The sequence below is a fragment of the Salarias fasciatus genome, chromosome 4, assembly GCF_902148845.1.
Source record: "Salarias fasciatus chromosome 4, fSalaFa1.1, whole genome shotgun sequence".
In the NCBI taxonomy this organism is placed as follows: Eukaryota; Metazoa; Chordata; class Actinopteri; order Blenniiformes; family Blenniidae; genus Salarias; species Salarias fasciatus.
The window spans coordinates 25,366,253-25,381,061 of record NC_043748.1 but is presented as its reverse complement, the minus strand read 5'-3'; the positions used below and the strand labels follow the sequence as shown (position 1 = coordinate 25,381,061).

At 45.1% G+C, this 14,809-nt stretch overlaps 1 protein-coding gene across 1 annotated transcript in view; it reads right to left on the bottom strand.

Annotated features, from left to right (window-relative positions):
* The window catches only part of LOC115387603 (RNA binding protein fox-1 homolog 1-like), a 248,013-nt gene extending 234,221 nt beyond the window's left edge, over nt 1-13,792 (bottom strand). The window contains exons 1-2 of the mRNA XM_030090384.1: nt 13,787-13,792; nt 13,126-13,173 (exon numbers count right to left, since the gene is read on the bottom strand). The gene's annotated coding sequence lies outside the window, so the exon portion shown is untranslated. The remainder of the gene's footprint in view (nt 1-13,125; nt 13,174-13,786) is intronic.
* Nucleotides 13,793-14,809: the final 1,017 nt, after the last annotated feature.

Genomic DNA, 14,809 nt, shown 5'->3' with positions numbered 1-14,809 from the left:
TGTTCTTGGGTTTGTGGAGAAACAGGGAGTGTATTACACTCTAGATGACTGAGACTGGGTTTAAGGGAGGAGATGTGGTTTAACAGTCGGTCTGTGGTTAGGATTCCGGTATAAAGGAGGGAAAATGCATTGATGAATCTTCGCTCTGCAGGTCTGTGTGTGTTTGCTGGTTTTTATTCACTGGAAGGGACGTATGGTGTGATGACTCGGTTCACCGTGCGTAGGAAACGGGGAATCATGAGCTGAAGTCATGTTGACAGTCAGGCGTTGGTTCCAGGTAAGTCATGGACTCTTAATGTGGCGGGGAGCCACAATATTAACACAGTCTATCAACAGCCAGTTCTCCTGGCACCTTCTTGAAGACAGGAGTCAGTCATGAAGCAGGAAGCTTCTCCTGCTCCCTCTGCAGCCTCCGGACAGCAGCTGTCACTTTCACTACTGCCTGGCGGACTCAGGAGCGTACTGAGGAACCTGCACTGGCTTCATGTCGAAGCGCTTTTGAAGAGTTCACAGCTTTTCTCAATTATCAATCTGAGGTGAGAACATTGTGAAACTGTCAGTGTGTGCTTACACTGCATGTGATGAACAACCTACATCCACATTAGCAGTGTGTGTCTGTGTGTGTGTGTGTGTTTTCATTCCCTCCCACACTCACAATAGCATCAGTAATATTAGCGCCTTATGTAATGTTAGCTTGGAGCTTCATTTCCCTTCCAGATCGATGGCAGCTGGGAGCGGGAGGCGTGCACGGCGAGGCCGAGCACACACGACCCCAGAAGAACAGTGAACCAGAGTGTGAACGGCCGGGCTTCACGCGGCTCACGCCGAACGGAGACGACAGACCGCAGTCAGCCTCGGCCGCTTCACACGCCTCCCATCAGATATCTGATAACACACGTGTAAAATGCAACCCGGAGCCGTTCGCCACGCTTCACACCTGACATTTCAAGTGTCTTCAATCCAGATACACAACCGCCGCCCGCTCCCGCCGCCATGCGCCTCCCCGGCACACAGATCAATGCTCTATCACTTACATAGATCATTCAGTGGTCAAATGGATCAAGACAGTGAGCCCTGAGGAGACGACAACACCCTGCAGCTTTAGAAGGTACACACACCGGAGAGCGGAGGAAAACCACACACACACACACACACACACACACACACACACACACACAAACACACACACACACACAACACTCGCCACATCCACTGTGTCTTCTGACCAAATTTCAGACGACATCCTCCAACTTCACCATATTCATTCAAAATGGGACAAATTTCTTTTTCCCCTCTAATTTCTGATGTATTCTGGCTAAATCATGTGTTTCTGGCCTTATTCCCTGAATCAAGAGGAAAATACTGACTGCCCTCAGAAGGTATGAGACGTTTGCTTTAAATCTCTATCTTACAAATTCATGTAGAACTCTAAATGTTTCCATGCGTTTCAGTGCAGGGAGGTACAAATACATGATGGGAGTTTATATTGAAGAGACTGTTAAAAGTCTGTTAAAGAGAAACATCGGAGCAACTTCAACATCTAAAATGTAAAGCTGCTTTCCTCCCTCATGGTGACGGTCCACTCAGGCTCTGTTGGAAGATGTGTGTGTCCAGGGATGTTCAGTTCTAACAAACACTCGGACTGTCGTCGCTGCTGCTCGTCGACTCACACATGAGCAGGAAAACCGCCATCACAACCGCAGTGCTGACGAGCTGAGGTCAAAGGTCTCATCCCTGTTTCCATGGAGATGGAAAAACACGGTGCTTAGCAAGTTCTGCATTTTGAAATTCATTTTCTGAAAGTGTCTTAATGCCTAGAATAAGATGGAAGTTTGTTCTCTTCACTCGAAAGCGTGGTGCACGTTATCACCACATTCATCCATTCACGCACCAGCGGAGGCAGCTGCTGTGGACGGCGCTCAGACTGGGCTCAAGGACACTGCCATGTGGACAGGGTGAGATGGGGAATCATACCAACAACCTTCCAGCTGTGAGATGACCGCTCCACCAACCCAGTCACAGTTTGTGCAGTTTGCGTGTGGTCTGTCCGTGAGGATTATCTCTGCTGCTCAACCTGTAGAACAGCTCCGGTTTCTCTGGGAGGTCAGCTCAGGTTCTCCCCCGAAGACCTCTGTCGGTAAAACATCAGAGCATCACTGAACAAGGATGCTGCAAAGGCACTAAAACTTGCTTATTGGTATTTTTTCTTCCTGGCTGATAAATGTATGCAGCCCTCTCATAGATTCCCTCTCCTCCTCCTCCTCCTCCTCCTCCTCCTCCTCTCTTACCACTAATCCCCCCTTGTTCCTTCCTCTGCTTCTATTACAGAAAGTGAGGAGCTGAGTGGTCATTTTAGCCTGGCTCTTCTCCCAGAACACTGATTTCACTGCTCGGAGTCTGCAGCCAAAAACCCCGAGCGGGGCTTCCTGTAGTTCACAGCTGAGCGTGAGAGCTGCTTCTTCAGGTGCTGCGACGTGAAACGCTCAGAGTGTCAACACCAGTCTTCGTCTTCCTCCCTTTCTTCCTGGATTCCGTTCCTGCTTGCTTGGTTGTCAAAGGGTTTTCTTCTGAGACGCGGTGCGAGTGATTCAGAATCAGCGGCATCAAAACACAGAATTCTTTCATGAGCTTGTTTTTAAATTCTGCAGCTTGTGTTCAAGTTGATTTAAAGAAATAATAATGACCGTAATCTGACATGACATTCAATCTTTCTTCACATCAAGACAGTGCAGATTAAATAGAAATATAGAAATATGAACTAAATGTGGAACGTCACTGACACTCTGCATTGGTTTCTCGTTGAAAAGCTGATTAAAGTCTGAAATACTGAAGATTTTACTCTTCTTATTATTTTGATGATATTCTGATTTTGATGATATTTGCTGCATCTTTGTGCTGATGTTCGCTTCATGTAATTCAAAATGACATTTACACAAATATTTATCACAAAAAGTCAAACTCGATCTGTGCCTGAAAAAAAAAGCTGCATATTGAGTCTGACTGGAGAATATTTATTTACATTTCTGGGAGCATGAAAATGCAGATATCCGGTCCGAGTCCGGTGGCTTCTGACGCTTTTCGCTGTGTAAATGTCACTTTAAACACACACTGCAACTCTGAGTTCACTTCAGTTTTTACTGAAAGAGCTGGATTTTACAGCCAGACAGCATCATGTAAACTAAATGCAGGCTCTCTTCTGACTTTCAGATGTGAAATACTGTGAACATGTTTATGAACACTGGCCTGCATGCTGTATTTTAACCGTCATGAAGCATAAGATGGGAACGATGTGAACAACAAACCAAGTGAAAACTGAATCAGGACGTCAACAAATCCACCGAAGCTCCCTAAGTTTTCATGATGTTGCTTTTTAGCTGATTTAGTCATTTTATGATCGTTCGTTTGAAGCAGTCTCATTTAATTTGTGCTGTTTGGATGATTTAAGTTTTCATTTTAATCTCCTCTTGTGGCTCTCTGATTTTTCATTTCCTCCGTTCTCCGGCCGGTGCAGCAGAGCCACATGTGACGGACTAATGGCTCATTTATAAAACCTTTAAAAGTGAAGATTTTAAACAAAAAGCCGACGTGAAGCGGCTAAAAGAGCCAGAAACCGTCTGAACTCTGCTACACTGCCAGCAATCAATACATGACTTCAGCATTTTATAAATGACCAAATCAATACTTTTTTGAATATTTTGCTATTCTAATGTATTCTGCCGGGCACCTCCCGGGGCAAGAGAGCAAAAATATGTATAGATGAGGTACAAGCCATTCATATGCTCCACAAACATCTTCCTCTCATTTCCAGGAGTATGACTTTAAACCCAATTCATCACACTGCGGACAGAAATCAATAGAAGAAATGCAGCACATTTTCATAGAGGAAATAAAACATGTCCCATACAGATGAGGCTGGAGCAGTGGGCGCTCGCTGAAGGACACTTTTTCTTTCTCAGAGCTCAGAGTTCACATCCAACCGCACAGCCGCGTCCGACCGCTGAAAAGAAGCAGATTTATAAAACACACAGGGAGGAAATAACCGAAAACTCTCGCAATAGTTCAGGACTACTTTCCAAAAATGTGTCTGTTCTCAAAAAGAAATACCGAATTAGAATTAAACTCCTCTGAGGTGTCGTCAATAAGCAGCTTCAACATGCAAACCAGGTTCAACCAGGACCAGGTCCAGTCCAGTCTGTGGTCCAGACCGCGACCGTGAAGCGATTTAATCTACAAACGATCTCAACTCCACAAGCCTCCGTTCTGTTTCACTGCAAAGCACGAATCATCAGCAGGCATTCACAAAACAAAGAACTGTGCATCGCAGATCTATGTGTTGCAGATCTATGGCGGATATGTTTTCTATAGATCTGTGCCGTAGTTCTGTAGATGTGAGTATCGTAGATCTCTGGATGACAGATTGTTCAGCCTGTCCTCCATCGACATACCAGCGGTCTTCAACGGGTGGTTCTAGACCCACATGTGGCTCCAAGAAGCTGCCATAGAGCGATTCGTAAATGAACCCTTTCTTTTCCATTTTCATTTCACTTGCATGTCTCACTGATTTTCAGAAATGATCTAAAGTCCAGCAGCTGAAAGCAGCTGAAGAAGGGAAAACAGCTGAAAGAGCGAAGAGAGCTGGAAGATGGATAGACTGGCTGAGAGTACTCCAAAAACAAAACAATACAGGGAAATGGTCAAAATAAAACCATTCAAACAGCTCGTACAGCTCTTTATCAGGAAATGAGTAAAACTGAAAAGGGAGAAAAAAGAAAACAAAGAAGAACAAAAGGGAGAAGAAAAACAGAAAAAAATCAAAATCAGAAAAGAAAAATAAAATAAAGCAAAGTGTTCTAACCACGAGGAAACACTCACTACTAAAGTGGAAAAGTCTAAACTGTGTTTATGAGACGTCATTAATAAAAACCTGTAAATGTTTTATTCTTCACTTCTGACATTTCGCACATTTTGTGGCTCCAGACGATTTTATTCGGTGTAAAATGGTGAAACATTGCTTTTGGTCCTAAACGGTTTACACCATAGACATAATAAAGAGTAGACCCCGCTCGGGGTGCTGCGCAACGAGAAATACGGCCGCCATCTTGGTCCGGTCGAGAGGCGCAGACGCTCCGGTCATTGGTGGGGACTCAGCCGGAGCTGCTGTGACTCCTGTGTGGGACGGCAGCGAGCAGCGCTCCAGGAATCACTTTTCACAGAGAGGATTAAACGTTTTCTCAACATCACACCTGACTGTAGAGTCATTTGTAAACAGCTCGCTCATTCACAATTATAGGAACTTTTAGGAACAGATTTGCATTAACTTGAAAAATGAGAATGGGAGGTTCTAAGAAACTTGAAGGAATAAAATAGAATGAAAAAGGAAGAAAGTGAGCTCTTAGATGATTTTGTGGTGATCCCCTGTTTCATTTTGCAGATTTCCTAAAGACAGAAATGTGAGGAAGAAGTGGGAGATCGCTCTGAGGAGGGAGGATTTCCCAGCAAGAGACTCGTCTGTGCTGCATAGTGAGACTTCAGAGAGCAGGACGTCCACAGGACGGGACAGGACGGGACAGGCTGTCCGCCTTACAGATGGCGTTATTCCATCCATCTTTTTTTTTTTTTTTTTTTTTTTTTTTGCACATATAGTCAAAACAGTATGAGTATGTGCATGGGAACGAAAAAAAAAGCCAGAAAGCTTGTACAAATGCTGCTCCTGCACAAATTCGAAGTGAAAAAAAAAAAGAAATGAGCATGTAAAAGTCGTACATAAGAAGATGACTTAAAATCCAGCACAAAAACAGAAAAAGAAAAATAAAGAGAAAAGAAAAGAAAAAAAAGGAGAAATCTCACAAAAATATAAACAAAGAATAAAAGAAAACAGACGATCTAAAGCAATTCCCAGGTATCTCATGTGTCTCTCATTGTGTTTGGATCAGGTCAGATATTGTGATATTAAATTGTTCTTTAAGTTGCTTTTGTAGCTGAACATAGACGCAGCAGGGACAGGCACAGGAATATCTAGATTTTCCCCCATTGGTGAAGAGAAATAACTGATTCCAGCGTTCACAATGATCATGATAGAGAGAATCTGTCCAAACAGATGACCCCCCCACCCCCACCCCCCAAAAAACAAAAACAAAAAGACACAAAATGAGTAGAAAAAAGCAAAAACAACAACAAAAGAGGCTGTTAGCATTGTTGAAGGGAAATATTCTATTGATTACAGGGCATAAATTATTTATCAATGTGATTCTCTCTCCCTCTCTCTCTCTCTCCCTCTCTCTCTCTCCATCTATCTATCTATCTATCTATCTATCTATCTATCTATCCATCTATCTATCTATCTATCTATCTATCTATCTATCTATCTATCTATCTATCCATCTATCTATCTATCTATCTATCTATCTATGTCTTTCTGTCTTGTCTTCATTTTAAAACAAACAGTCTGCTTCTATATGACATTATTTTATATTTTGATATGTGTATAGAAATAGATAAATAGATATATATAAAATTAAACTAAAAAAATAATTAAAAATATTACATTGGCCTATTAAAACCGCCAGTTATTAATAATTATTGAGACAGAGCAGGAACCTAGCTCTAAACCTAAATATATCCATGATTAATTATTATACTCTGGCATACAGCTCTGCCAGCATCTTCTAAAATATTATTTTATTCATTATAAACATTTGAAAATGCCAAAAATTGTGGCCTCTATCATGCCTCTTTCAATGACGTTTGCAGATTAAAAAAAAAGCGTAGTATGGAGCGAACTATGATTCATTTAATGCGCTGAGACTTCACCGCTCAGGTCAAACAGCGGCGCAGAGCGAGGCGGACGACCGGACCAAGATGGCGGCCGCATTTCTTGACAGCGCCCATTGGTGGTAGCGGCCGATGCGGGGTCTGCTCTTTATTATGTCTATGGTTTAGACGGCTGAAGAACAGAAAGAAGGAGCTGATGTCTTCACGATGTACACTGATCTGCACAAGCACAGCACCAACTAGTGGCCGGGCATGAAAACTGCACTATTTACCAGTTCTCGTGTTTCCATGTGACACAACAGAACGTGCTGCTGAAAGGCTCGGAGTAAATTCCCATTTCTTCAAACGCTGCTGCTGGATTGAGGAAATTCAGCAGTGAAACAGATCTGAGACCAACATCTGATGCGCCTGCATCCTCTGTTCAGCGCCACGCATCTGCCTTCACACCTGACGGGAAGACGGCTGCTGCCGGCTCCTTCCTCACATCAAGGCTTGTTTTAATCGCATGGATCCTGCTTTTGTTTGTACCGCATTCAGACATGAGAACAGTTGATCCCACAAAGAGGCCTGTGAACGCGAACCGCAGTGATCTCCCAGAGCCTCTTCATCCAGATGGTGGTGGAGGGAGGGAGGGGGGGGGGGGCGGCGGCGCCGGGACCGTCCATTTAACCGTCTGACGGCCCCTCGCGACTGTGGAGGAGCAAAACCAAAGAGCAGCAGCGTCCCAGCAGGACGCCTCGGCTTCCGCCGTCAGCCTCCAACACCTCCAGCCGCATTAATACACAATCACAGCGCATCGCAGATAATCCATGAAATATAAAACCACCAACTAATGAGGGCAAGAAAACAACGGCTGATTAAACCAGCGCTGCTCTGCTGTTTAAGCCCAGTGATAGCATCTCCCCTTCATGTCTGCTTGTTGTTCTTTAGTTGAAGTTGGGCTGAAAACCAGAAACCTCAGCACAGACTGAACAGGAAACTCAGTACAGACTGGAAAGACCTGAGAAAAACAAAGAAACCGAGCAAAAGAGCATCAAATTTCACAAGATGTCGACAATTAGTGACACCTACTGGACAAACGTGGCATGACTTTGATTTTACAGACTGCACTTTAAAGGGAGACTACGGTAGAAAAAAAACACTTCTGAGCCTTTTCCTTCCACATTTCCACTTCCTGTGGCGAAAGCCACATTTGAGGAAAAGGCTGAGTTTAAATTCCACTGAAGTGACTTTTCTGAGAGAAAAACCCCGTCAGGAGGAGTCCAGCAGGTTCTGGGGCCAGGCAGGTCAAAGAAATCACATGAACACATTAATGTGGGGGAAGTTCCCTAATCCTGACACCTAAGCACAAATTACAATGAAAAAATCACATCTGTAGAGACGAATGAAATGAGGAAGACATGCAGTGTGTATTCCATCTTTCACCTCCAGCTTGGAGGTACTCTAACCCTGTACGCCACAACCCGAAGCACAGACCAGCAAACTGGAACAGAGAAAAATTTAATCTGAGCAAAAAAAATATATATATATATCTATTCTTTGCACAAGAAATGTATTTGAATGTTTGCATCCGTCCACGAAGGCTGAACGCCGCTGTTCTTCACTCGGTTCTGTTATGTGTTCTCCTGCAGATCTCCGCTCTCCACCTTCTCTACATCGTCCACGCTCTCAACTCTGCCTCCACCCGGCTCCACTCGGCACTAATGCGCCAGAAAAACAGCCAATCACAGACTGGCACAGGGTCGCTCTGATTGGCTGGTTCTGTCCAATCAGGATGCTATTTCAGACGGGAAGTGCCGCTAAATCAGCTGGAGTTTACAGCTTGTTCTGGATCAGGATACATTCTCTGTGACTGCTTTTCATCACCGAACGACTGAAACTACAGGACTGTTTTTCTTTGTCACAAAGTTTAATGAAAAACATGAAGCCAAACATGGCCGCTCAGCTTATCGCTTATGTTACTCAACGATCTGCTGAATCAAAAACCCCCTCCTGTTTACTTCTGGAAGCAGAATGACTTTCTGCAAAACTGTGTCAAAACAGTACGACTGCATGTTAGCACAGAACAGATTTTTATTTGCTCAGAGTAGGGCTTTTTTTTTGTTGTTGTTGTTGTTTGTTTTGACAGAAGTGTTTTTTTTCCCTCTGGGTTTTGGCACAAATATATTTTCATACAGTTAACATGGGGCTGGGCGATATATCGAATTAATTCGATTTTTTATTTTCAGTCGATGTGAAAAATATTAAATCACAACATCGAGTTTCGTTTTTTCCGTCCCTCCGTCATTTTTACCGGACGTGTGTAATACACACAGTCGCCACACCAGGAGGACTGGTGCTGTAGCACAGACTACAGTCAACATTCTCTTACAGATGAGAAGAGTTAGAAGAGTTGCCAGCCAGGGACAGAGAATGCTCGCTCTCCCCCCGCCGATCAGACCTCTCCCGGCGCCACGAGAATCCCACACCGCGGCGCTTTTAACGCTGAAACACGATCCGGTCCTCATCTTCTGCCATAAGACACTCGGCCAAATTATCAGAAAAATAAAAAGGAAACGGCTGATATAAGGCACAAAATGAAATAAAGAGCGCAAAGATGATAAAAATTAAAATGAAACCGCGTGTTTTGTCGACGCTTAACTTTGCTCTGGGTAGGATTTGAACCCATTTAAATTTGATCTATGTGGGATTTTTTTATCATTTCTTTTTCTCCAGTTTTCTTTTTATATATTTCTTTCAATTCAGTGCCCATGCAAGCGTTCTTGTTAACATTACCTCAGTAAAACACTAAATTGCCTACACAGTTAAATGCTGACGTTTTGGCATTTATTAAAATATCCTATTTCTTGAAAAATGTGTAATTGTGTTTCTTTACACAGAAAAAAAATCAATTAAAATCATTAATCGGATTTCAAGCAAAAAAATCGCAATTTAATTTTGGCTATATCGCCCAGCCCTAATTTATTATAATTTTAAACTGAGTGTTTTCTCGATTTGAATATTGTTAAATGTCATTTGAAGGCTTACATTCTTAGTTTTGTAACATTTGAATTAAAACACACCAGAATTCTCGTCCTGAAAAAGCTCTCAGAGTGAGTTCGTTGTATTAATGTAACTGCTGGAAGCTGCAGGAGGCGCCAGAGAGCAGCTGAAGAGCCACACGAGGCTCCACTCCTGGTCCAGATCCACTCAGGCTCTCCATGCGAGGAAAGCGTCTCCACGTATGCAGACGACGGTGTATTCGGCTGCAGGAGAACGTTGGCGTGCTGCAGAGGGGCTGCAGCTCGTTCTGAACCTGCATGTTCGTCTTATTCCTGAGTCAGAGAGGAGGAGCAGGAGCTGTCTGAAGGAGCGACTCGCCTGACTCAGCGGGACGTTCACATCTGAACTCGGCACGCATGAAACGATCCCGCTCGCCGTTAAAGTGAGCGACCTGTGTGCTGGACAGCCGGCTGACACACAGTCTGCGTGGAGGAGACTGAACGGGCCCGAGCGGGTCTGCTGGCAAAGTTTCCTCTGCAGCCGTGGAGGAAATGAGAGTTTCTTTAATCATGTATCCTCCTAATAATCTCCTGGTCTCAGGCCGACAACTCGAGCATCCATAACCAGCACACTTCAAGGGGAATAGGCTTATGGAGGGAGACACGGATAAGGAGGGAGGGAGCGAGGGAGGGAGGAGGGAGAGAGGGAGGGAGGGGGAGTACAAAAGAGAGCCAAGGAGTGAGGGGGGGCTTTAAAAAAAAAAAAGATTTCCCCGCAGTATAATTTGCTGATACAGACGATACAGAGAGAGAGAGGCACACAGAGAGGGAGAGAAAGAGAGAGAGAGAGAGAGAGAGAGAGAGAGAGAGAGAGAGAAATCCCCAATGGGAAGGCCAAGAGTAAAAATAAGGGAGAAAAACTAATTAACTGATGAAGTCCCGTTGTGGCTGTGCACATGCGCACCCTCATGCACGCACGCGCACACACACATACACACACACTCACAAGCACTCACACAAAAAAAGAAATGAAAGCAGCCTGCCCCCTGCTGGTCATCTGAAGCAGGAACACAGTAAAATGAGGATGATGAGGAAGAGCATGAAGATGAAGGTGATGAGGATGATGAAGATAAAGGCGCGTTCACGCCAGCCCTGGAGAATCCAGACCTCAGACCAAACCAGGACTTTCCTGGAAAATCCTCATGTGAAACCTCCTCTGATCAAAGATCCGGACCTTTCCGGTGGACTCTGGCCCCCCTGAAACCGCCGGTCTGGGAGCAGACGCACTAACAAAGAGTTACAAACCGTCTGGAGGTCAGAGGTCAGATGCGGAGGAGTGAGGAAGAGCAGGCGCTCATTGAAGACTCTAAATCACGGTTGTTTGTGGTTAGCCGTTAGCTGTTAGCCGCTAGCCTGGCGCTGGGGCGGGACTTCCTGTTTTGGATCACACCAATCACATAAGAGGGCTCGGTTCTTCTGCCTGTCAGGCCAGTGTGGGATTTGGCCGTCCAGGCATCTGGTTCGCTGCAGGCAAGCCAAACCAAATGAAGGTGTGAATATGAACCATGTAAAGTGATGTTATAAGAACATCCTAAAATAACTGCAGTATATCATATCTTAGGATATCCTGGCTTTCATTTAATCGAGTGATGATTCACTCAAAGAAAAGAGAAAAACGTCTGTGTTTATGTGAAGAGTGAAGTTTTTTCATCAATTCTTAAAACCCTGATTAAGCTTCACCTGTTCATTTACGTGTTTGGTGACCATTAGTTATCAGGTACAATAGAAAATGAATGAAAAAGTCTAGTATTTACTCCAACATTACTGATTTTGCATTTGACGCTGGGAGGAAGGGTCAGGGTGAGGGCTGGATGAGGGATGGATGAGGGATGGATGTCTGTGTGTTGAAAATTAATCAGTTACTCTCAGACGAGAGCTCTGCAGCCGCAGAGCATCAAATCTTCCACTTGGTCTTTCTGTTGTTCTTCACGAAGTGTAAGTGCTCGGAAAGCGCTGCCCTCTGCTTGGAGGGCCCTTTGGCACCGAGTGGAGCCGGGCTGTGTTTGGAGGACGTGGACGGAGGTGAGTTTGTTTAGGCTATCAAAGCCAAAAGCTGCAGTCCGCTGCAATTATCTGAAGTTCAGCAATATCCCCGGGCTGCGTTCATAATCAAGCAGCACGCCTGAAAGAGACCTTTTCTCCCACAGGCCCCCCGAGGCCCGCCTGTAATATGGGTCATTTGAACAAAAGGTTCCCCATTTGAAGTTTTTCATACTATTAATACTGTGCCAGATTAGCTGGCTCCGACTTTTCTCTTCCTCACACATCCCTTGTTTCTATTTATGTAAGCCTGGTAGCAGCCTCTTAAAGCAGCAGCTCGCTGCTATTTCTGCCCACCAGAGGCTCTAAAAGTAGCTCTCAACTTCCCTCTGCACACTCAGACCCACTCTGCTCCAGAGCTGAATGAGAAGCAGCAGAGAGCCACAGCGCCCCCCGCAGGAAGCAGTCTGCATCACAGCAGCGTGCATGCAGGGGGCCATGATGCAGTCAGCTGGTCTGCATCTCCGTTTGAAACGTGCATCATTTAGACCAGTGAAAAGGAATAATATTCAATCAGATAATCTCAAAGCAGAGTTTATGCTGTTGAATCTACAGTCACTTGCTGGTCCACTCCTCCAGTTGTCTTGTCCAAAACTGGACCAGAGAAGGTCTCCATTTCTGCAGAATGAGTTGTGAACACCATGGAAGCTCGGATCCATGCTGCCTTGTATCAACACTTCAGCTACTTTATGTGCACGGACGTGTCCTCTTTTCTTTTGCATGATTGCATGAAAATACTGTCTTCACTGTTTGTTGGTTTCACTACTGCAGCACCGTATTTCATTACTTAAGCTGACAACTGTGTCAAGTGGCTCAGAAAAATGAAACCGTCCCAATAACTGGTGGCGAAGTACAACAGTCAATAACAAATTGAATATTTGGTTGGAATAAACTTTCGAGGGCCAAAAGAAGAAACAGCGTTTAACTCTTTCACTGAGTGTGTTGGTAAAAATAGCATAATTTGAAAAATGTGCTTTTTTCCCTTTAGGTTGTTAGTGGAGGAGTTATTTAGCCGTCATTTTATTCAGACTGGTGTGTTTGGCTTCTCAATTAAAATTACTTTGAGACCTCTGACATAAATTTTACTGGACAACAACCGAAAACTTTACTGAACAGAGAGAGGAGCCCACTCCTTCCCGCAGACACACTTTACCGAGCGACAGTCCGCCTGTCTGTTGACTCCATCCAGTCTGGAGACGACTCTTTCTCTCATTTCACTGTGCAGGCTGACATGGGGGTGTAACAGCGTTCTGCCGCCATCCAGCGGCCTTACCTGGTATTGCGTCTGTTCAGCACCCTGGAGAGCTCCCTGCGTGGAAACCTGCAGAGTGAGGAGCAAAACAAGACAAGCTGCTAAAGGCTCTGCGCGCGCACGTACACACACACACACACACACACACACACACACACACACACACACACACACACACACACACACACACACAAACGCAGAAAAGCAGCACAGCACCACTTATACCCCACAGTGACAGGAGGTGTTAATAAGGCGCCGGTGGAAGCGGTCGGCGCAGAGGAGACGCTGTGCGGGGAAACGGGACTCTGGTGATTGTTCACACCACATATCGTCTTCCAGAGAGGAAACAAAGGCAATTCCCCACTAATAATGACACTGCATGAACCGATCTGCGATATTATGTCACTGAGAGGAGATGAAGTTAAAGGCACGCTGCCCCCTGGTGGACAGCAGGAGGAGTCACACACTGTCAAAGTGTCTAAAAGTCTTTGCGTTCATACAGGAACTGTTTTGAGAAGAGGAAATCAGACAGCAGCTCATTAACAATGAGGTGGGGAAGCAGTTTTGAGTGTGAGGACTGAACGTATGAAATGTATGAATTTAAGGGACACTCTCAGCTCATTCTGCATCTTTTCATCTCAGCTTTTCCTCTGCAGGAGAAAACAGAAGGTGTCGTACTCACCACGACGCTGCTCGTCTGACGTTCTGAGCTGAGGTTCTGCGGAAAACACAGAGACACACACTTTCAGATTGGTGATGCAAATATTACAGTGTGTGTGTACGTGCGTGCGTGCACATGTGCGTGGAATAAACTGGCTCTGATTGAACCACTAATTAAGTGTGAGAAAACACCATTCGAATTCATGAGCACAACAAACTTCACAGTCAACACGGAGGCTGGATGGAGTGTGTAAAGTGTAAACACACACACACACACACACACACACACACACACACACACACAGTGAACACAGCTTAAACCAGCAAACACGATGGTTCTGCTTTCCTAACATCCATCCATCTTTGACACTACTTAATCCTGTGGAGGGTCACAGGTCACCAGAGACCGGGACCGGGGAGGACAGGTGAGGACAGGTCCACCGGGACCGGGGAGGACAGGTGAGGACAGGTCCACCGGGACCGGGGAGGACAGGTGAGGACAGGTCCACCGGGACCAGGGAGGACAGGTCTCTACTCCATCACATGGACCAGCACAGACGACCACACACACTGACATTCACACCGAGGGGCCATTAGACTCACCAATTAAACTCAGGTGTTGCTTTCGGACAGAAAACACACCTACACACGAGGAGAACGTGCAAACTCCACAGAGAGAGTGGATATTTGTATTTGATGAATTTGAACCTATGATTTTCTTGTTGTGAGGCCAGAACGCTAACCACTGTTCCACCCTCATGGCCACCCGGTCTCACTGCAGAGTGTGTAACAGCTCCGCTGGTCCACAGCTCACACTGTAGACATGTCAGGAAAAAGGCCTGGAGTGTGTTACGGTGCTACGTTTGATCACCCAGTCTTCCCTGTGTTCATATCTTCAGGTCACGTGACTTCTGCCCGCACCGGTGAAAAGCATGGCGGACATCTCTTCTATTTTTGGTGGAAAATGCTGCATTTCAAGACAGTTTGAAGATTTATCTTTGTTTAGACGACTTTTCTAGCGCTGAATGTCCACTTTATTCCCAGA